The following is a 23,849-nucleotide window of genomic DNA, read 5'->3' on the forward strand; positions in this document are numbered from 1 at the left end:
CTTGAATATCTCCAGAGAAGGAGACTCCACAGCCTCCCTGGGCAGCCTGTTCCAGTGCTCCGTCACCCTCACCGTGAAGAAGTTCTTTTGCATGTTGGTGCAGAACTTCCTGTGCCCAATTTTGTGGCCATTGCCCCTTGTCCTGTCCCCACAAACCACTGAGAAGAGGTTGGCCAAATCCCTCTGTCTCCCACACTTAAGATATTTGCAAACATTAATAAGATCCTCTCTCAGTCTTCTCTTCTCAAGGCTGAACAGACCCAGGTCTCTCAGCTTTTCCTCATAGGGGAGATGCTCCAGGCCCTTAATAATCTTTGTTGCCCTCTGCTGGACTCTTTCCAGGAGATCCCTGTCTTTTTTGTACTGGGTAGCCCAGAACTGGATACAGTACTCCGTACAGGACACCAAAGTACAACAAACTATACAGCAAAACTATACAACAAACTGTACAGCTATGCCATATGTCTGCAAGACTAATTATCCATGAGCATCTCTAAAAATCATTAAAAAGACTTGTAGTATATATATATATGTATGTATATGTATGGTCCATGAAGATAGACTTGACAGTAAAAGCTATTTTTTCTTTTTCTAAGGGATTGGTAATGGCAGAGCTGAAAAACAAGCAAACAGAGTCCTTTATATAATGGGATTTACTATTCGATTATGTTCTGATGAAAAATGGAAGGAAGACCTTTCAATTCCCTCCACCCTACTGAATGAACATTCCATTACAGATAGCAAACCATTCTATGCCTATTCACCTCCAATATCAACACCACTTATTTGATCTTCTTTTTCAAGAAATCCATCAAAATCTACGATGTAGCCTAAAGTACCTGATAGTGTTATTTAAAAGTGTTTTTTAATGAAAAGCAAACACATAATAGTGATATAAGTACTTGGGACCATAATGTCATGTTTTGACAGAAATGCCTGTAAAACTCCAAACAATTTCCATGTTGTAAGATATATATTTAAATAAGAACATGGATATACATGAAACTTTGTACTGTGCTGTTGGTGCTCATTATAACATTGATATCACCGGAATATATGATGTTTTTTGTTCAGTATAATAATATCTAAGGTTAAAAAATCAGAGTTTATAATCACAACTATGTTCTCGTCAGTGGTACCCAGTGCCAAGAAATTTGCATTTGGAGGGCATGGTACAGAAACTAAAAATAAATTAAACTGAAGTAATAGTAGATGGAAAAATATTTGCTAGAGATAAAAATACTCACTCAATGTTCTGCTGTTGAAATCTAACTAGTGTAAGGACAAATTATAAACTCACTAAAGCTGCTAAATTGTACTAAATTGATAAAACAATAAACTAGACACCAAGCAGACAGTAAAATGAAGAAGGACTGCTCATCAAGTGATGACATACAGCATTACTAATTAAGTATATTTCTGACTTAATATGTTGTTGGTCACCCAGAAGGAATTTGTTGGCTTTGAACACAGTGATTCCATTATGAGATTGACATACACGTGTATGTGCCCCTTTCAGTAGTGACCACTGTCTGCAGAAATATTTCTTCCTTTTACCTTTCAATAGAGACAGAAGGACAGTGGAATGATATTATCAGCATTGCAACACTGTAACATTGTAACACTGATAAACAGGAAAAGGATAACATTATATGCAGATAGTCTGAAACTAAAAAAAAATGTAAAAAATTGACAGAACAAATTGAATTACATAAGAACCTGAATTCTTCAGATATGGAGTCCTGGGCTAGTATTTATATGTAAGGAAGTTGTTGATATTATTAATTTTTGAAGGTGACTCTTATTAAATTGTGGAAAACTGGGGTGGGGAGAGAGAGGGAGTTAAAACAAAGAAGTGAAATAGTAGCAGAATACACATCAGGAAGAGGTAAGGTTACATAACTCTTTGATAAGAATGCTCTCATAATATATTGCGTTTCAATCTTTTAAGAGCTTTTTTTTTTTTTTTTTAATACTGTAGCATTTGAAATAGCATGGGTAAGTTCATCAGAGCACATATCAGGGATGCAGAACATGACTTATGTTTTGAATAACTTATGTGTGCTAGAGGAAGACAAATAATTAGGAGCTTTGAAATTTTTTTTTGTAAAACCTTCAGTTAATAAAATGGTACCAGTTGTACCTGCTGTTTTTAAATTCCAAAATAGAATTAAAGAGGATATAACTAAGTTTATATGATAAATAAACATCAGACCAGGATGCCTTTATCTGTAGATGTACAAATAGCTCAAACAAACAAACAAAAACAGAAAACAAACCAAAAAAGTTTGAATTACGCTTATTGCAGTCTTACTCTAATGTGAAATATTGTAGTTGTGGAAGTTACATTCCCAGCTCTGATGTGCCCAGAATTACGCATCTCCATTTTTTCTGTTCTGTTCTCTCCCCAACCCCCGCCCCCCCCGCCAACCCCCTCCAATCTATTTATTATATATATATATTTATTTTTTTAGTAAATTCATACCATACATATAAGGTATAAAACAGAACAAATTACAGAAGGTTACAGTTGTTATGACCTTACTTTAAGCTCCCCTGGGAGTATGCTAAATGAGGAATATTTCCCTACAAAGAACATTTTTTTTTCCTCTGAAATTTAAGCAAAGAAGCTTTTTTACTTTTTTTTTTTCCTCCTCATATCTTTCACCTTCAGTGTTTCAGTCTACAATTTTTGCTTTCATATTAAAACTATCTGTCTTCCACTGTTTCATTAGGTCCCTGACTTTTGCAACTGTGCTTTGAGAACAGTAGGATATACCTAAAATCAGTCTCATGGAGGTATTTTTGATTCTTCTTTTCAGAGTAATGAGAATGAAATTCTAACATTATGTCTTCATCCATACTTATCCCATTTCCATCCACCAAGATTGTTTCTGTGAAAATCTGGGAATTCTGAAGTGAATGAGATGATCTAAAGTGTTAACAAATCCCTCTGCCTTTGCTAGCCAAGTTCTTGTAGGCAGAAGATTCCTTCTCATGAACAGTAAGAATCCAATGTTAAAGAAATTGCAGTCTTGAAAGATTTATAGACATGCACACAAATGAGACAAGATAAACTAACTTCACAATTAACCTGCAACATGTTGTAGGCTTTGCAGAGGCAAAGCACATTACTTAACTTGCTGTATAAATTTATATGCAAATGTATGACACCGTAGATCTCACAGAAGGCTTCAGATTTTAGACCTATACATTCAAAATAATATGCAGAATGCTTTAATAAGAAAACTGCACTAGTTGGATAGCTATGTTAAAATGAGTTGCTTTTATCAGTAGAAAAAAGTAATAGAATTGAGGAGTTGATTGAAATTTGCAGTGATAACTCAGCAAGATTAATGTGTTCCTTTATATTTTAAAAGAAGAGTCTGTGAAGTATAATAGCTACATTTTTTCAGATTCAGATACACCGATGTGACTGGAAACTGAGGTATGTTTTTTAGTATACTATTATCTAGAACACTGGTCTTCCAGTGTAAAATTGGCCTAACTTGCTGTTTTCTTTCATGGGCTCAAGAACACTGCTGTATTTTATATTAACAGTTCCAATAAGAAGAGAGAGGAGTCTAGAAGAATTCCCCAGTGTATGTAGGGAAAACAAAGGTAATAAATGTTTTTGGGAAGTCTGATCATATGAAAATCCTGAGGTTGTTCCGATGGCAGCATTTAAAAATAGATTGATTATTCAAGACAATTAATTGACAATTAATTGTCTTTTTTTTTTTTTTTTTTTCCCATACATGATCTTTTTTCTGCAGTCGGATTCAGTTCAAGATTGATATCCTGATTCAGGTATGTATATGAAAGCTAAGTATCTAAGCTCCATTGTGGTCAAAGGTGATGCAAGCAACAACATCACTGGACCCTGGAGAAATTCCGGTTACATATAGTACACATGTTGGTTGCACCTCTGCTAATAAACATGACTTGCAAGACTTGAGAAATAACTCAAACTCCTGTTCAAAAGATAATTGGCACAGTCTGCCTGTGTAACTACTGCATCATTTTCTAAAACAAAGTTGCCACATCTAAGGTGCCTTTGGAAATAGTACCTACTCTGTGCTTACTGCCCTACTGTGCCTGTGAATTATCCCCCCCTCCCCCAAAAATAAATAAATAAATAAATAAATCTAGTTGCTAAAGGACACACACATAGCTGAAGCTATTCTCACAATCCAGGAGTATAAGTTATGTCTAAATCAACAAATAGTTCAGAACAATGGAAGGCAAGAAATTGGGATAAGGGAAATTACTAAAATAAAACTTTTAAAGATGAGGATCAGTAGTCTTATTATTTGCATTTCTGAGAGGATTTGCAGTGGTTAGAGTCTTATCTAGTACTGTGGCTAGAAATAGCCATTAGCAGTTGAAACATCCTAGCTCTGTTCCTGATGTGAATCTCCTAACGTAATTCCATCCAAAAGGAACCCACTGTGAGCTCCAAGACTATGAAAATATGGAGAAAAAACAAACACAACCAAACCAAACCAGAGCAAAACAAAACAAAGCAAGCAACCAACAAAACAAAACAAACAAAAAACTTGAACGTAGAGATAATTGGGAGATTTGTTACTCTCTTTATGCAAACTAATTAACTTTTGGTGCCCACCATTGAAACTATGGCATGTTTTAATTTACTAGTCTATTAGTATCTCTGTGGTTAATCAGTTAAACAGCTTACTGCATGTAGTGGAATGTACTGACCAAAGTCAGACATAGGCTTCGAAAAGTATTGAAGTACTGTATGGTACCTTGTCCAAATTCTTGCTGCTTCAAAACTGTGTGGATTCTCAATAGAAGTCTTCTGCCCTATTTACCTATCCCAGAACTCTAGTACCCATGTGTCCCACTAGAACCTTAGCAATATAGATATATGATAAACACTACTGTTATTTTATTTTTGAATTTTCAAGGAAATTAAGAATCCATTCTCTGAATTATAGGTGGTTGATTTATATTAGGAGCTTGAATATCACGACAGGAATGTCAACATAAATTTAATGTTTAAATTCAGGTTTCTGAGTCTCAGACTGAATCACACCCCCTGCAACTGTTTGAAACCCTAACAGTGCACAGTTAGAGAAAAACTAAAGATCATATTAATATATATATATATTTATATGGAAAAAAAAAAAGCATCCCAAGTACAATAATTCTGAATTTCAATGAATTACATCAGTTGCATTATTAGAACACCGTTACATTTTATCACAGCATATATTTCTTAGAGAAGTTACTTGACTGGAAACAACAAAGTACACAAAATATGCCATATCATAGAATCATAGAATGGCCTGGGTTGAAAGGGACATCAAAGATCATCTAGTTTCAACACCTCTGCCATAAGCAGGGATGCCACCCACTAGATCAGGTTGCTCAGGGCCTCATCATCTTGCCAAGGATGGGGCATCCACAACCTCTCTGGGCAACCTGTTCCAGTGCCTCACCACACTCTGAGTGAAAAATTTCCTCCTAACTTCTAATCTAAATCATCCCTCTTTCAGTTTAAAACCATTCCCCCTCTCCTTGTCAATATCTGACTGAGCAAAGAGTTGCTCTCCATCTTTTTTATAAGCCCCCTTCAAGTACTGAAAATTTGCAATGAAGTCACCCCAGAGCCTTCTCTTCTGTAGGCTGAACAGTCCCAGCTCTCTCAGTGTATCTTCATAGGAGAGGTGCTTCAGCCCTCTGATCATCTTTGTGGCCCTCCTCTGGATCCACTCTAACAGCTCCACATCCTTTGCTGGGGGTTCCAGACCTGGATGTAATTCTCCAAGTGGGGCCTCACAAGAGCTGAACAGAGGAGGACCTCAGCCTGCTGGCCACTCCTCTTTTAATGCAGCCAGCTGTCCTTCTGGGCTGCAAGCACTCACTGCCAGCTCGTGTCAAGCTTTTCATCCATCAAAACCCCCAAGTCTGCGTGGCTGCTCTCAATGAGTTCTTCTCCTAGTCTGTACTCATATCTGGGATTGCCCCAGCCCAGGTGCAGCACAATGCATTTAGACTTGTTGAACCTAATTAGATTCACATGGGCCCAGTTCTCAAGCCTGTCCAGGTCCCTTTGGATGGCAACCCTTCCTTCTATGGTACCAACTGCACCACTCAGCTTGCTGTCATTTGCAAATATGCTGAGGGTGCACTCGATGCCACTGTGTACGTCGTTGATGAAGACATTAAACTATACTAGCCCAAGGACAGACCCCTGAGGCCCTTGTCACTGGTCTCCACTTGGACATAGAGCCATTGATCACCACTCTCTGGGTGCAACCTTCAAGCTAATTCCTTATGCACTGAATGGTCCACCCACCTAATCCATATCTCTCCAATATGGAGACCAAGATGTCATGTGGGACCACGTCAAAGGCCTTGCAGAAGTCCATGTAGATGACATTGGTCGGTCTTCCTTTGTCAACTGATGCAGTCACTCCATCATAGAAGACCACCAGGTTGGTCTGGCACGATTTGCCCTTGGTGAAGCTATGCTGGCTGTCTTGGATCACCTCTTTGTCTTGCATGTGCCTCGACATTGCCTCCAGGAGGATCTTTTCGATGATCTTCCCAGGCACAGAGGTGAGGCTCACTGGTCTGTAGTTCCTCAGGTTGTCTTTTCCACCCTTTTTTAAAATGGGAGTGATGGATGTTTCCCTTTTTCCAGTCACCAGGGACTTCACCTGACTGCCAGGACTTTTCAAATATGTTGGAGAGAGGCTTGGCAACTACATCAGCCAGTACCTTCAGGGTGCTGGGATGCATGTCATCAGGCGCCATTGACTTGTACATGCTTAGTTTCATCAGGTGGTGTCAAACCTGCTCTTCACTTACAGTGGGTGGGTCTTTTCTCCCCTAGCTTCCATCTACAGGTTCAGGGAAATGAAAGACTTGGGAAGCCTATCAGTGAAAAATAAGACAAAGAAGTTGTTGAGTACCTCAGCCTTCTCCATGTCTATCATTACCAGTTCACCCTTCTCATCCATCAGAGAGGGTACGCTCTCCTTGGCCTTCCTTTTCAGAGCAATAGAATCCCTTCCTGTTATTCTTTGCAACCCTTCCCAAGCTCAGTTCTATCCATTCCTTGGCTTTCCTTATCCAATCCCTGCACATCCGGACTGCATCCCTGTATTCTTCCCAGGCCACATGTTCCTGCTTCCACTACCTGTGCATTTCCTTCTTGCACCTCAGTTTGACCAGCAGGTCCTTGTTCAGCCATCCTGGTTGTCTGCCCTCCCTGCCCACATTTTTTATGCAGGGGGATGGAGAGTTCTTGTGCTATAAGGAAAACAACCTTAAAGGGTCTCAAGCTCTGCTCAGATCCTTTGTCCCTAAGGACAGTATTCCAGGGCATCTCAGCTACTAGGCCTTTGGTAGTTGATTTGAATACTAAATTATTCCATCAAAAAGAAAACAACTTTATTTTTTTCTACTAAAAATAAGACAACATTGTTTTTTTGTTGATCAATACATTAGCTAAGGGATCCTTTATAGTTTCTTTTTTTTTTTAATTTTATTTTTATTTTTAATTTTTTGGTACCTAGTAAATAGAAGATATAACAATGGTTGAAAATTAAATACTTTTTGTGAAAAAAAAAAAAGTAGAATGATAATATACTGCAACAAAAAACAACACTCTTCTTATCAGGGCATCTTATTATACAGTTTTCACTAAGCACTTTTGACCAAAACTATTTCCAATGGTACCTCATTATGTAAATCACTAATGGCATTTCAGACCCTCAAAAATGTCAGGAACTTTAACATAGACTTCTGCTGGGTTTTGAACTCAAGTGAAACAACTTCCTCACAGCTTGTGATCATTAATTTGCAAGTTATTTATCAGTTGCATGGTAACCAGATGGAATGTACTCATCAGGGCAAAACTTAAATGTGAAACAAATTTAAGAAATAAATTTTAAAAAAAAAAAAAAGAAAAGAAAATTATGTCACCAAACTGGCAGGACATTCAAATATTTCCAACCATGAGAAGTAAAGAGAACTGATGGTGCAAAAAAAACAGGCAATATAGAGAATGATATCACTTTTTCTACTCTAGTTCCTAGCTTCGTCTTGGGAGCTCTTCCATAAAATGTTCTAGCTGCTAATTTAGATTCAGGATAGGAAAAGGCTTGTAAAACTAAAACAAGCTTCAAAGTTTTAATCTTTTCAAATTAAACATATATATATATATATTTTTTTCAAGTTATGGTGACACTTTAGGCTTGGTATTCTGGCTGTTGATCATCAGTGCAGTCTTCAGTGCATTCTTAACAGTGGACAGAGAATAAATTGGTTTTATACAATTAATCTGAACATACACTAGAAGTACTGAGCTAGCTATAACAGCAGTTTTACAGTCCTTCCTGAATTGTTCTGATTGAAAATCTAAAACAGCAATATCCTTGATCCTATACTCCTATATAAACTGAATAAAAGTCATGAGCATTCAACTTTCACTCTCCAAACTTCTTTCATCAGCATTTAGTACCCTTCAAGACTGATGTCTAGAAGCTGAAATATATATGTTAAGCTCTTTCATGCTGTGGTCATCTCTTCCTTTACATTTCCTCCTTGTAACTTGTTGTCACTGATAACGACATGAAAAGATTCAACAAAACACAAGCATATGTATTAATACAGATGTAATCAGGTAGAATATTGGATTTTTCTTTTTTTTTTTTTTGTGAAATATAAAATTTAATATATATATATGTATGCTTTTGTATGTAAGCAAGGGCATATGTGACAGTGTGTATGTATATGTGTGTGTTTAGGTAGTTTATACAATTGAGAGAGCAGATTAAGCTTCATTTCTTCTTTCTGTTCTCAGTCCTGCATTATAGCTGCAATTAGTTTATAAAGACAAGTATTGTATTCCGTACTTTAAATGTGCTGTTTCTTCTAAAGTTATATTTTTATGTATATGGTTTAAAGGAAAAAAATCCCAAAAATAAAATAAAGGGGTCCGATCTGTATTTATAATTCTACAGATCTGGTGGATTGTTTAGTGAATATTGTGTGACAATGACAAGTTTCCATTTCAGTATGTCATTAAGATATTATACCTGAATTTAGTCACTCATCACAAATATAAAATGTAAGTTTCATTAAAGTAAAGATCAACTTTGGGATTTCATCTTTCTTCATTTGTTGGAACTTTTACAAAGTTTATGTGGGTGATGAAATTAGATCTAATTTATCCAGTTTTATGTATCTCCCCAATCACATTTACAAATGAAAACTGTGTTAAATGAGTTATATAGATGAAGAAAAGAGAGGTCCCTTAAGACATTCCCCTTGATATATATAATTGTCTTATTAGAGACAATTCTAGTGATTCTCTTCTGCTATAACAATATTTTCTCCTAATTTATTCTAATTAAGTAGATTGCCATGAGGTCACTTATTTGGCAGTTCTTCATTCGTTGAAGTTCTTTTTATGAACCTAACACAAAATGTCACAATTACTCCTGTCAAAGCAGAGATTTTCTATTTCATTATTGAAAATAATAAAAATGTTGTTTTCTATTTCCATTATTTCAGTAGAAAAAATCACAGAGCTAGTCATGTCAATTGGTGACTAATTTGGAAAATGAACTACATGACACATGTAATGGCACAAAGAAAAAGAACTACGGAGGAGCTATTTAGCTACCTCCTCAGTAAATACTTCGGAAACAAACAAAACTATTTTTTTTAATAGAAAATGATATTTGCCTTGTGACCAATCCTACTGAACTCAGCTGCACTATTTATATATTTACTTTACTGAATGCATTGTTGAATCTTAGCTTTATATAATAAGAAAAGGGGGATAGATGTCAGTTACTTTTTATGTTAGTGAAGATTAGATATATATGAAAAGTGTGTGTTTTTTTCTCTGTTGTATGTTAACAAACAAAAATGTAATATGATAATCACAACATGTGCACAGAACCAATGTGATTACTATTGTGGAGAGTCAGGTTGCATTTGCTTCCCAAAGGATGATCTTTGGCAGAATCTATGGCGATGGGAGCACAAGTACCATAATATCTGAATATTGGAAGAGTTAAAAGTCAAGGTAATCACTTCTTGATTCCTAAAATAAAGATCAGTTCTTGTATTATGAGACTGGTCTGTTTCAATTAGGTTTTAATTCATATATATATGAATTCATATATATATATTATCTTATTTAGTTAAAAACATTAATTTTGCCTGCTTTTAAAAGTAATTAAGTTTGTAGAATAAACCTTCCTAATTTCTGTTACTTGATGAGTCTCTAGAGTATCTCTTTGCTATCTGAGGATCTGAAGTAGAATTTTGTAAGTCTTCACTATGAGTCTGTATAACTGAGAAATTTCCTTTGTACCACTACCCTCAATTTTGGCATTTCCCAACTTTCAAGTGTTAACTATTCAGCCTTAATATTGGTTTTCTGTACTCCTTCACATGTCAAATACATTGTTTTATGAGTAAGATAGTTTAAATTGTTACAGACAAGGAATTTCCAGAGCATTAAAGTGAATAGAGCAGTAGAATTATCTATTTAATATGTTATAAATAAATTAATAGGCACTACAATTATTTCTTTACAAATGTAATGTATTTGATTCTTCAGTTTCATCAAGAAGGTATCCATGAAGTTTCCATACAGAAATCTTTACTACAAGCTATTTAAAATCACAACTTTTAAATGGAAAATTACTATTCAAGTAGTTTTGCTCCTTTTCATGCTTTGTTTTTTTTTTTTTTTTTTACCAACACTACAAGTCCTTTTGTTTTTCATGGTTTCAATTTCTTCATGGTACAATGAGTAGATGTTCCATCAAAATTATATTCAAAATAACAGAGGAATGCTCATGAATATTCACAAGGCTAAATATTATTCTTGTTTCTTAATTTTGAGGAATATTGGGAAACCTCGATACATGCAGAAAATAATGTAAAGGGGAGTATGGAAGAAACAAACTGTGTATTTTGTGTGTAGTTTTTAACATTTAAATTTTCATTCATGATTAGCATTTAACCAAAAAAGTTCCAGTTACGCTGAAGGAAAAAAAATAAAAATAATAAAGAACAAAAAGCCCATCATCAAAAAAAAAAAAAACCACAGCAAAATGTCTATAACATCAGTCAGATAAAATGAATGAATCAGAAGATTATCATAATTTTTAGAAATTAGAAGTTATTATAATAATAAGGGATGTTCTTGAATGGCTATGGTCTTCTGTTTAATATACTGAGGTGAAGTAAAAGGCTACAGGAAAACAGAAACATAAAAACAGAGTCATTCAAGAGCTAAAATAACATATGAAGTGCAGCTCTAATCTGAGTGAGGAAATGGATTCTGCTCATCCTCACTTGCATTCCTGTAACATGTACATGGGTACATTTGAACTGTGTATACACAATGTTCAGGTACAACTTTCAGTCCCATTTGCTGAAACCAGGCAAGTCCTAGTCACCTTCAAGGATGGGACATGACTACATGCAATTCTCCTATACGTATTGATTTCTTTTGGAAAGCAACCCAAGCATGCTGGCAGGGAGAGTGCTTGTATATAATCTCTTTATTACATGATCAGAGGAAAAATACTTTGAGGCACATTGTAAAGCATACCCTGCTCCTGTAGACAGTCACGTTGTAAAGACAGTGATAAAGAAGATATCAAAGTTCCTTTGTCCTCTTTTGCAGCTAAACATTTGTAATAGCCTTTACAAAGTAGAATGAATAAAATTTCCTACATTACTGCATTCATGCGTGTGTAACTGATTGTGTAAATGCAAGAATGTGTATGTATTTATGTACATATAGTTAATCTACTTCCTCTATTGATTTTTACTGGCCAAGGTTTAAGACCTTTTCCATAAACCCCGCTCAGAAAATGTGTTCCTGAAGAAATAGTTGATGAAGATATAAAATAAAGAAAATCTTTTGCCTATAAAAGATCTGTACAGGTTGCCTTTTCATTATGAAAAATATATATATTATTTTTTTTGAAGTGGTTAAGCATCATTGTGACTGTTGGTATGCTAGAATTCCCAGTTGTTATAACTCTGTAGCAATCTCATATCAAAAGGTTTTCTTAACTCCTTCATCTAATAAAAGGTGGAATGATCTTTCAAGATAGCTGAAGCCATCTTTGTAGTTGATTCACTGGAACACGTGTTTGCTTATGCTCCTTACATCACACAATGAGCATCATCCATTAAAAAATTCCTTAGCTCTACCATACTGGGATGTCAGACTATTTTATTATTATTATTATTATTATTTTTTACCTTGCATTATCACTGACCTCACACAAATGGAATGAAAAATGCTCAAAACTCTTGGGTGTGAGCTTCCCTTTAGAGTCAGTGAAATATATAAAAATATATTTAAAGGGAAATTAGTCTTGTTTAGAAGTAGGCATCTATTTTTGTTAAGATGATTTTATCATAAAACTACAAGCTTTCCACTGACTGTTCAAAGATGTCAGTTAGGATCCATATATAGATGTCAACACTGGAAATGACTATAGGTAGGTGAGATGTATGCTATCTAGTCTCCCTTTATAGTCAATAGAACATGACATTTGAAGGGAATGATTCAACTTGCTGTAAAGTAGGTGGCCATAACAGGTGAATAGATGAAGCATGCTTCTGCTTTTGGATATGATTTTCTTTCACTGAACTCTAAAAATATACCCCAGGTGGGAATTATTATGTCTATTTTCCATGTGACTAAGTATTGATTAAACAACAGATCTTAAAAAAAGCATGTACTAGTGCTTAACAATGGTTCTTCTGCTACTTTCCCTTGTTGGTTGTATTTAATATGTTTTATTTTAGTTAATGCAAAAAAATATATATATTTACTTAGTTAATGGGTTAGAGTTTCCTTCATGCATGCATTCATAAGTCTTTTAAGTATATATTAGTACAATCATATTTTTTTCAAATTATGTATTAAGAAATCACCTGTTACTCAACACTACACTTAAGTAAATACCATGCAGAAAAATTATCAGTAATATAGATCAGGATTTGCAAGAGAATGAAGCATAGACATAATTTTATCATTAACAGAAATGTGTGATTATTAATATTTAACTTCAGGTATCAGAGAAAGCTTGGACCCTCTTTCTACTATGTCTCATTGTTGATACCATTGTTGATATTTATTTGTAATGTTAAATGATATCTTTGTCAAATAATTAATATTCAGATTATTTATCCTAGCATTTCTGGATTCAATTTACTTTGTAGTCCTTTTGCCTACCTAACCACCAGCTGAAGTATGAGAGCATATAATACCTCAGTCTCTGCAGTTCCAATCTTGGTTCCTTCCTTTGGATGTGTACAGTTCATCAGATGTTTCCTAGGAACCACGTTAGACGTGGCAGTTTGTTGCTTTTACCCTGCACTAGCTGTGAAAAGAGAAAAATTACTCATAAAAAAACATATGGATTTTAAAATATATTTTCTTTTTTTCACCTGAAGGTGAGTCTCTGTGCTGTTTTGAGGAAGATAAAAAGAGAAAGGAAAACAAAAAAACAATTACAAACTTATCTGTAAAGAAATTCCAGCCTCATCTCCCAGACTGGCAAGTAGACTGACTCAAAATGTTAGGAAAATCAGTTTCAACTATACTTACATTACAAAGCAGAGAGGAAAATAATAAATACAATATAGGGTCAGACAAGCTAAACCTAAAGGTCAATTAACTCTCTTCCTTATTCCCTCTTGCCAACCAGGGAAGAGCAACGAGTGTCTAGGAATTGCCTCCTTCTTCATTCCTGTTGAAATACAAGAGGAGTCCAAGACATGTTTACATGTTCCAGTAAAGACCTCGAACAACCAGCTCTGTTTAACCTTGTTTCACCTTTTCATAGTGAAGAAAATAATTTAAGAAGAAAAGAATTTAATCTCCTTCAAATAATGTTAATAAATTTGCTGACAACAAAGTTTAATTACAATTATATTTATAAATATCTTCTCTGAACTTTCCATCAATTGGCTATGTTTTTTGTTTGTTTTCTTGTTCATTTTGCTTTTATTTCCTGGAAAACTACATGAAAAAAGACTTCACTAGCAATAACTTATCTGGTTATCCTTCATAATTTACAGAAATTTGTGTTTCATCTACAGAGATATTTTTCTCTTGCTGTTAATGGGTAGACCAGATTAACAAGGGATAAAAATGATAAGCTCTTATCTGTATGGATACAGAATTTTCATGACTTTGCAAGAAGTGAAGCCACAGCTTTTTAGGAAGATCACAAATTAGTTTATTGATCCCAAGGACATTTAGAGAAAGTAAAGTGCTGCAATTTATGCCTTCTTTCCTTATAATGTCAACTTTCCAATATAATGTCAAACTCTTTTTTTTTTTAATTTCTTCAATATATTTTATAGTATTTAGTACTTCTAGACATTCTTATGTAGCTCCTATCAATCTGTGGAAGAAAGTCAAACTATTTAGTCAAAGGCTAAGAAAGTCACTGAGCCAGAAAATACATTCTCGCCTGGAATACACAAAGCATGTACCATATAATGCCTTTTTCATAGTCTTTTTTAAAAAAAGAGTATGACACAGCTATCCATACCAGAAGTTATTTAAATCAAGAAGAAACAGGAGTCAGTTTCAGGTACTGAACTGCAATCTCATATTCAGCATTACTACTGATTTAAGCAGTTCCCCTGTTCTTAATTTTGTATCGTAAGTACCCAATTCAGCACAGTGAATTCAGCACCCTCACAGTGTGATACCTAAAATTTATGATACTGACCATTGCCATCAATGTGTCTCTTTATGAACATAAGCTTGACAAACTAAAATAGTAGAGCTCATAGAGATAAAATTAAATCAGTATAACATAGTACCTAGTAGAAGGTAACAATTGGTATTACAATATTAAGAAGATGTCTCAGGTTGGAAATTGATTTTTCCTATGTTGAGATGTGAAAACGTTTTCCTTATCTTGTCTTAAATTGGATATCTGTTTCTATAGTATTGCTTATGTATGGCAATATAGACTGGTTCTGATATTTTTAGATACATTTTTGGTTGAAAGCGACCAAAGAATTTTGTAAGTTCCTACCTAAACATTTGCCTGTAATAATTCAAAAGAAAAAAAAAAAAAAAAAAAAGCAAAACCCCACCATCTTCCTATAGAGGAAATAAATCTCACAAATGTGCAGTTAGCATATTTCCGTGTTCCTTAAAATTATACATACTAGTTTTAGCATACAAAGGTATCCCAATCTAAGCTTTTTTTTTTTTTTTTTTTTTTTTTTTTGTCTTTATGATCCATATCCTAAATTAATTCCTATTGGTATAGGTACAAAACTTGACTACACCAGCAACTTTCTTGCTTCACAGTTTATCTTTACCATCTCTAAAACCACTCTACCCTGTATTTTTTACAAAGATGTCTGTGTTTGATAAAAATTTGACAGGAACAGAAATCTTAAAAGTAGTGAACTTCAATTAGCAGTATAAATGCTCTGATTTCCTCTCTATATACCTTGGCCTTGCAGAGTGTGCCTTCCACTATATACAAACATATATAGCAGTATGTTTCACTTAGTAAACTGAGAATAAAAAAAATGTACTTCTATAGATGGAAATATCCACCAAATAATTTTAGTACTAAATATGCACCAAATAAATTTAGCACCACTTATATGCACCAAAAATTTTGGCTTGGAGACTGTATCCTGCATTGCAATGCCAACAGGGATGGACTTCATAGAGAATCAGCAAAATGTCAAGTTATTGTTTTATGGATACATAAGTGGGAAGACACAAAGAAGATTTTACTTCATGTGTTACATTCAGTGCCTACATTTTAAAATGTTGAAAAATTAGAGGAAAAGTTGCAGAATAAGGCCAAATAAATCATTTAGTGGCTCAAGATAATGCCTGACAGTAGAGAATTGAAGAGCTCAATCTATATTATCAAAAGAAGATAGAAAGGTCAATTGATTATGGTGTATTAAGGAGAATAAAAGGAGAATTAAGGAGAAAAACCTTAAAGAGAAGAGTGAACCCCCAAAGTTTTTGTTTGGTTGGTTGGTTCTCTTCAGTAAATTTCATATATCAGGTAAAAACTCAGCACTTTATGAAATATATCTTAAGATAATCATTATGAAAAAGGATAAAATTTTGTGAAGATGATAAAGCCTTTATTCTGAACACTTCAATCCTCCAGGAAGGTTGTTATAATCTGAGATGTATAACACTTAAGAATGAACTGAAACAGCCAAAATTATTACTGCTAGCTTGGTAACAGCAAGAAAACAGACTACACACCCGTGTGAAGTACACTTTAGTGAAAGCTTACATTAAAATAAAACAAAACCAAACAAAACAGTAGACTCAAAATTGTGAGTCCCTTCTCAAAAAAGGAAATAGTATTTAGAATTAGAACAGTATGAACTACTGCAGCTGTGAACATTTGCTGAACTGTGGAAATTTCTATATGACCTAATTAAAGCAGCTAATATCTCCAAGTGGTTTATGAACTCCCACGCTGCCTTGCCTCCAGCAGGGACCATGGGAGCCTTGGCTTCTTGGGGTTTCATGTTCCTGGCTCTCCTGTAGGAATTGTGAGATCCCTGAGACCTGCCTGAAGCCTGGATCAGAGGAAATCTCATCTCCTGGGGATGAACAAATACCAGTGAGACTCAAAACTCCATAGGATTGTATGACAAGAAATTAGACAGCCATGTATCCATGGCCATGAGGCAGACTTTATAACATATCTGTCCTTGCACCACAGATCTCAGAAGTTTCTATTGTACTCTGGTGAGCGGGCTGGCATGAATACAAACACAAACCATTCTTTTGTGAATAGTTCGTCCTAGCTGATGCTCTGTGGAATGTTTAAAGTACCCTAAAGAACCAATAAGTTTCACACATTAGGGTTTTTCAAATAATTTATTCTAAAATTTCTTGCTGTCTTTTCTAAGCCTAACAATTGATCCTCCTCTGGTTCAAGGATGAACAAGGCTTGTTTAATTTGAGATATATAGCTTTTCAAAAACTACTGTACTTGTTCCAAGAAGCAAGGTGAAGGGGCTACTTACAACATATTCTAAAGAAAGATGATTTATTTTCTTCAGAATTAGAACTCTCTTATAGAGAGACCTGTCAATTTCTCATGGTACCCACACTTTACCAGTCAGAATGTCACCAATGAATATAGCCCTTTATCTGCAATGCCATACTGTGGATCAATCCCATACACAATTTAGTATGTGTTGCAACTTTAGAACTGTGATTTTTAAAAGAAAAATGATCTAACTCTGCTCTCATTTAAAGGTGCAGCATGGGCACAAATATACCTTTTGTGCTGAAATTCTTCATTCTACAACCCTGAAGTGAGATGATACCTGTCACTAAGTTTGCTTATTAGAGAAGGCTGTGAGAAATAACTTGTTAAAAATTTATTTGCTCACGATGAGTAAAATGTATCTGAGACAACTACTACAACTACTACCTCTCAGTTTAGTGTTTATTGAAAGGTTAAATAAGAAAAATTACAAAGCAAATCATGTAGTCCTTCATTTTGTGAAGCAGAAGAGAATGTGATTGAGCAAAAATAGACGACATAAATAAATTGCATACATTTGAAAACTCAAAGAAAGATAACAGCTTATTGATCTACATATTTAATAAAAAAAATTGCAAACAAAAGCTGATTATGTGTTTCATATGAAAAACATCACAGAACAGAATTAAACCGATCAAGGCAACAACATGTATTTTTTCCTTTCTTCTCATACTGTGGTGAAGAATATGGCAAGATTACTTAAACCACAATGAAAAACACTTCTTTTTTTTTTTTTTCAATATCACTCCCGCTATTAATTTCAGTTTTCATCATTCCCTTCTCTACGATGTAAAACCTTTTTTATTATTATTTTATGTTTGAACATGCCCTTTTCTCTTAAGGATGTTATATCCTGGTGTGATAACACCAGCATAGTCATGTATAAACTACAAGGTCACTAATGATTTTTTTCAAAAAAACATTTATGAATGGGTCACAGAACACAAAACATTTATGAAAGGTCACAGAATGTAGTTATGTCCAAAGAAAAGACACTTGTGTCTGAAATATCAAGCATTACTGAGTCAGAGGTACAATGAAAGTAATTAATCTGATGGGGATTGAGAGCTCTTTCTGAAACCCAAATAGAAGAGAGCCTAATTCAAAATTTATCTTACAGTATTTTCACCCCTATCTAGTGCTCTTTAAGGATCTTTTATGATAAAATTAAATTGATTCTGCACTAAAATTCTATGATCTTTTATGAAGTTAATCTAATGATACCATATTGTTCAGATTTTGGATATCATTAACATTGTAACAATTAAAATAGGAGTTACACATTTTCTAGTCTGAATTTTTAACTGCATTTTTAATCTACTAAAACGGTATTCCAAGGAAGTGAAATATGATCCTGCAGTGTAACTACAGAACTTTGGATGTCATTCCAAAGCTGTTGCTACCCCTATTGTCCAAATCACTGAGTGATTACAGGGGATGTGACATTAAGCACGTTCTACGCTTTTTTGGTCAAAGTTTAATAAAGTTGTTTACTTGACAAGAATATACGAGCATCCTATGCAAAACTGACTACAGAAAGAACTACCATAGAGTCAAAATTTCTTGTAACTTGTACCAAATTTGCTAACTGCTTTATGTTGAATATGGCTCAAAATTTCCTAAAAGCATCTTGGGAAGTGGACCTATATATAACATTGGGCCATACAGCAATCTGTGGTATAGCTGTGGGTATCCTCCATTCCAATTCCTAGATAAAGACCCAAAAGAACTATCGAAACACATAAGTACTTTTGCCCTGTTCTGCTACTAGATTGCAAAGAGATATTGGCTTCAAATAGAGAATAAAGTCCAATAAGAAAACATTCAGTATCGTCACTAAACAGAAAACCGTCTTCATCACCCAGCAGTAAGTCAGGAAAAAAAAAAGGGGGGGGGGGGGAAAGAAAGTGGAACTTCATTTCTTATTGATTAATTACTATTTTGTTTATTATTTTATTATTATTTTTACTATTATGTTAAAGTACTATGCTACACCCATATTATCCAAAGAACTGCAGAAGTCATGCAAGAAAAAAGGGTTCCATCAAGAAAAACTCAAAAACAAAGTAGGTAAGAATCAGGTGAAGATTGAGGGAGAAAAATAAAATATCCCAATATTTTTCCTCTCTAAATAAATTAAAATGCTGACTCTAAGGACATCTTTATTTTGTCTACACTCTAATAGCATACTGTGACAAATATTACAGCACACATGGAACTTAAAAGGTGACATAATGATAAATCTCTCTTTGGCCATTAACTCCTCAATGATTTCAGACTTATTATACCCTATTACATTGCTTTTTATTACACAATTCTGGACCCATTAATTTACTGTATTCTAGCCCTAACTATCACAGATTATCTATCAAGAGGTTATTTACTAGGTTATTCTGAGTGGGAAAAGACTCAGAAAGATCATCGAGTCCAACTCCTGGGTCTGCATAGGACCAACCAAAAATCAGTCTGACAGCATTGTCCAAATGCTTCTTGAACCCCAGCAGGCACGGTGCTATGACCACTAAAATTTGTTTTAAATCATAAGATTTTAAAAATAACCAATGTACGGTTATTTTCATCTTCTGCTTCTTGTCTATGAGCTTTTCTTTAGGTATGCAATACTAATACTAATACTATTATTAGTATTATTATTATTATAAAAAATAAAATAAAAAATGTTATATCTGAGACCAGAAGAAAAAAACCACTGAAAATCATGAAATATTTCAGCACTACATCATTCATTTGAGAATGGCAAAAATTCCAAAGAAGCATCTTATTGTAGCTATATGATGACAAATGCGAGGTACTTAGCCATTACAATGTTTAACTCGCTGCTGCTGGAAACATGCCGATGTACTTGAGAAACTAACTTCACCCCAGGCTCATTGTGGGATGCATATTTGCATGCCAGCTTGAGCTGTTCTCATGTTCTAAGCCCATCTACACTGTTCTACCCAAGTACTGCTCCATCAATACATCAGCAGTACTGATGCATTGCTAAGCCAACTTATTGCAGGTAACCATATGACTGCTCCCAGGCTTCTTCAGTTCAAGTTAAGCAGATGACTATTAAAAACCACCAGTTTTCCTTCTCGCAAGAAAAACACTAATCCGTTTCAAGGGTAAAATCACACTGCCAATGATGTCAATCTTACCTTTTGCCATTGATCTGAAAAGACAGCTTGTTGCACCTGTCAGATAGTTACTGCTACACAGCTGAGAAGTGTAACTGGCCATACAAACATTTTAAGTCAAGCACTCAGAAAGATGCCTTGGAGTGCTGTGATGGTCAGTACTGCAGAGCTTAATGGGTAGATCCTTAGGCCTGTGGACTGGAGTTTGGAATGCTTATTTTGGAACCCAAGCCATATGTGAATGAGATTACTACAACAGAGTAACAGTTTACTGAGTGGGGAGTGCCTAAACTGGGAAAATTTAAGAAGAAAAATTTGGGTGAAACTCACTCGCCTCTGTGAACATTTACACCCATTTCATGAACTGCTGCTAAAGACCTCTGCAAAACTGTGATGCAGAGAAGCTATTTCTGCAGGCAAGTGATAGGTAGAGAACTACACTACAATTGCTGATTCCTGGACATGAAAATTTTTGTTCTTTGAAAATAACTATGCAATGTAATATGGGAAAAAATGGAAAAGGAGGTGGGGGTGTGTGGGGAGGTGTCCTAAGAATTTGAGAGGCAAGAAAAGTTTATTTCCACAAGTGCTCAAATTTATATTCTACAGTATCAATCCCCTCGCCTTCTCCTGTCCATCTTATACTCCTGGCTTAAAACTAGTGCTCTAATTGCAAAGAAGAGTGAAAAATCATTCTTGAGTGCATGAGGGCAGACAGTCTCACCTGTCCATGACCATACCACTTAGCTGAGCTCCTTGAAATCCTTGTGATCCAGGCTAAGCATATTCCAAATCAGATTCTTCTGAGGATTTAGGTTCAGAGATGCCTAGTGACAGAATCCCCAGTGGTCTTGGACAGGAGGTAAGAGTCTGTGTAAAGGAAAGGATATTAATGAGCATATTTTGCTTCAAACTACGGGTCTTTACAACATCTCAGATGTCTGAATAAGGATTTCTAGAATGGATTTTTTGAGCTTGAAACTTAAATTTTGAAAAAGTGTCACAGTGACTAACTGTATTTTTATGAATATGTAAAAAGTAATCTGATAAATTCTTTCATATTGACAAAACATAACCCCTAAGCTTTCTTTTAATGAATAAACTTAAAATTCTTCTCTTCCGTGTGCATTGTTACTCCTGTTCGATATCAATACTCAAAGTGAGAAGCATGTTAGATTTCAGAAGCAATCTCAAGATCCTTCTCATCTGATTCTAAGTTTTAGGACAGTCTTTTCTTGAGATGCTTTTGAAAATATTGTCTTATTTAAAACTTGTCTTGATTCAATATGCTCTTTACAGTATCTCAATTGATTGCTGCCTGTTATATCTTATGAATTTCATATTCTCCTGAAGTATATTCAGATAGCTTAAGGAAGATATAGATAGAATGTCTAAGAACCATATTAGACAATTTAGTATTTCTAGACAATTTTACCCGCGGTCCATTCAGTAAACTTTTTAAATTTCTTCAGATGTAGAAGTTGTGTATGCGCTTGGTAAGAGCTAAGCTCTTTTACTTACCCATGAGTGGTTATACGTAAGTATATAGATAACTCGGTAGGAGAAACTGTTTGATGTACCTGTGCTATTTTGACAGGAAAAAAAAAGAAACAACACTCTATGATACTAGAAAAAAAAACACTGAATTAGCCATTAAATTAAAAGAGAAAACAACAACAACAAAATGTAAATATAAACATAGAATTCAACAATCTGATTCAATAATTAAACCTGAAGAAATGGACAACACAAAAATAATAAAAAAAAAAAATGATGTGGTTCAATTAGCAAAGTGATCTGCTATGGAAACTTCAGGACAAATAGGAAAATGTTAAGGACCTACTTCTACTTTGAAGTTAATGGCAAAAGTCCAGCTGAAATCACTATGAGCAGAAACAAACCCTAAACAATGAAGGAAAGAGTCTGGCAGGATTTCAGGACTCCATTAGTTTTAATGATTCATGCAGTGCCAAGTGTTTGGGTATCTGGGACTAAAAAATAAACAGTTTCTCTTCTTACATATTATTGCTGCAGGTATAGCCTTTTAGGGAGGATTGCAGCACATTCATATGCATAAAGTAAGTATTGTGAAAATTCAAATTATCCTATTTGGAAAATAGGTTAACTAGGTGAGAAACACATAGTCACAAAAAAAATCGAAAAAAAAAAAATACACCTAATCTTCTCCTATAATCCATCTATCTATCTATCTATCCATCTATCTATCTACCTATCTATCTATATTTTTCTGCTGCACCTATGTCACACAGTTTTACAAAGCTGGAACCTATAGAAAAGAAAGTTTGGTCTTGTTCTCATAAACCAGCAACGTAATGAACAGGAATTACTTGTGGGTATAATTCTTAGGAAAATTGTTCCAGATTAGTTAGATGTTTAGTTTGACATTAACCTCTTGAGAAGGTTACTAATATTTCTCTTAACACTGTGTGTGGAAAGAAAAAAAGTTCTGATTTTATGATTATGAAGACTGATAATATGATGAGGGTTTGAGGCAAAAATTCTAGGCTCATTGAAGCTACTATGGAGTCAGGGTTTCATCCTTCAAATGGACAAGCTATCAGATATTGACCAAATAATGATTTCTGATATTAATGAATTATAATTCATATCAACAAGGAAATATCATTATATTAATGATTCTTGCTTGGTCACAATTAAGGTGGAGTACATAACAGGAAACAGGTGTTAGATAAAACACTGCTCTGATTTAATGCAGAAATTCTGAAGGAGGATTTTAGAAATACTTATTATTGATCATATTATTCACCTAGGAAATAAACAACAAAATGTTTCATTTTACTAGTTTGACCCCTTTTTCTTTTTTCATTCCTCCCCCTCCCCCTTTCCCTTTCCCCTTCCCTTTCCCTTTCCTTTTCCAATGTGATCAATCGATTGATTGGTTTGTCTCATCCCTTATTACTGCATCCTGATTACAAGTTGTGCTTAGATGCTATCTAAAGATGAAAATTCAGCCAGACTGGCATTTTTCTAATAGTGGATTTCATTGACATCTGCCATTCATTTAACCTAATCAATAATAATGTCTTTCTGACTTTTTTTTTTTTTAAGAACATTATTGCCTTTACTTAAAAATAAATATAGGATATTCTAAACTAAAGATTTGCTGATGCTCCAATGGATCTTCATTGTTTCAGTCAGAATACTTTTTTTTTTTTTTTAACCACAATATTTATTTCACTCAGGGTGAAATAAATTGTGCCAATGACATAACAGGGGCTGAAAAAAGCTAAGTTTCACATATAGTAATTTCGGTTCAGCACGTCACACATTGATATTGGCTGACCTTTCAGTTAGCGTAAATGATATTCCAAATCTTTTGTACTCAGACCCAAAGTGACTAAAAGTTCTGACTAACAGCTCAGATGCCAAGTCACAATTAAGCCATTCTTGAACCTGGGAGTCAGAGCTCTAAGTGGGAAAAGGTAAATTAATCACCAGACTTAAGCCATTTTTTTTCCCCATAAATGGTGGTCCAAGAGTACTTGAGAAGGGAATTAAGGGGAATTCTCAGAGCCCTGCTTAGAATTAACCTTGAGGGAATTTTGGTTTTAGAAGTTATCAAGTGCCTATATTT

General features: G+C 34.6%; 1 protein-coding gene across 4 annotated transcripts in view; it reads right to left on the minus strand.

The window, feature by feature from the left end:
• Nucleotides 1-4,970: 4,970 nt before the first annotated feature.
• The window catches only part of LOC310897023 (uncharacterized protein), a 37,526-nt gene continuing 18,647 nt past the window's right edge, over nucleotides 4,971-23,849 (minus strand). For 3 of the 4 annotated variants that reach the window (XR_014581997.1, XR_014581998.1, XR_014581999.1), the window contains one exon: nucleotides 20,349-21,103. The gene's annotated coding sequence lies outside the window, so the exon portion shown is untranslated. Of the gene's footprint in view, nucleotides 6,907-13,293; nucleotides 13,407-20,348; nucleotides 21,104-23,849 lie in introns of those variants that run through there. The other variant, XR_014581996.1, reaches the window with a different exon arrangement.

Source organism: Anser anser (assembly GCF_964211835.1).
Source record: "Anser anser genome assembly, chromosome: 3".
Classification (NCBI taxonomy): domain Eukaryota; kingdom Metazoa; phylum Chordata; class Aves; order Anseriformes; family Anatidae; genus Anser; species Anser anser.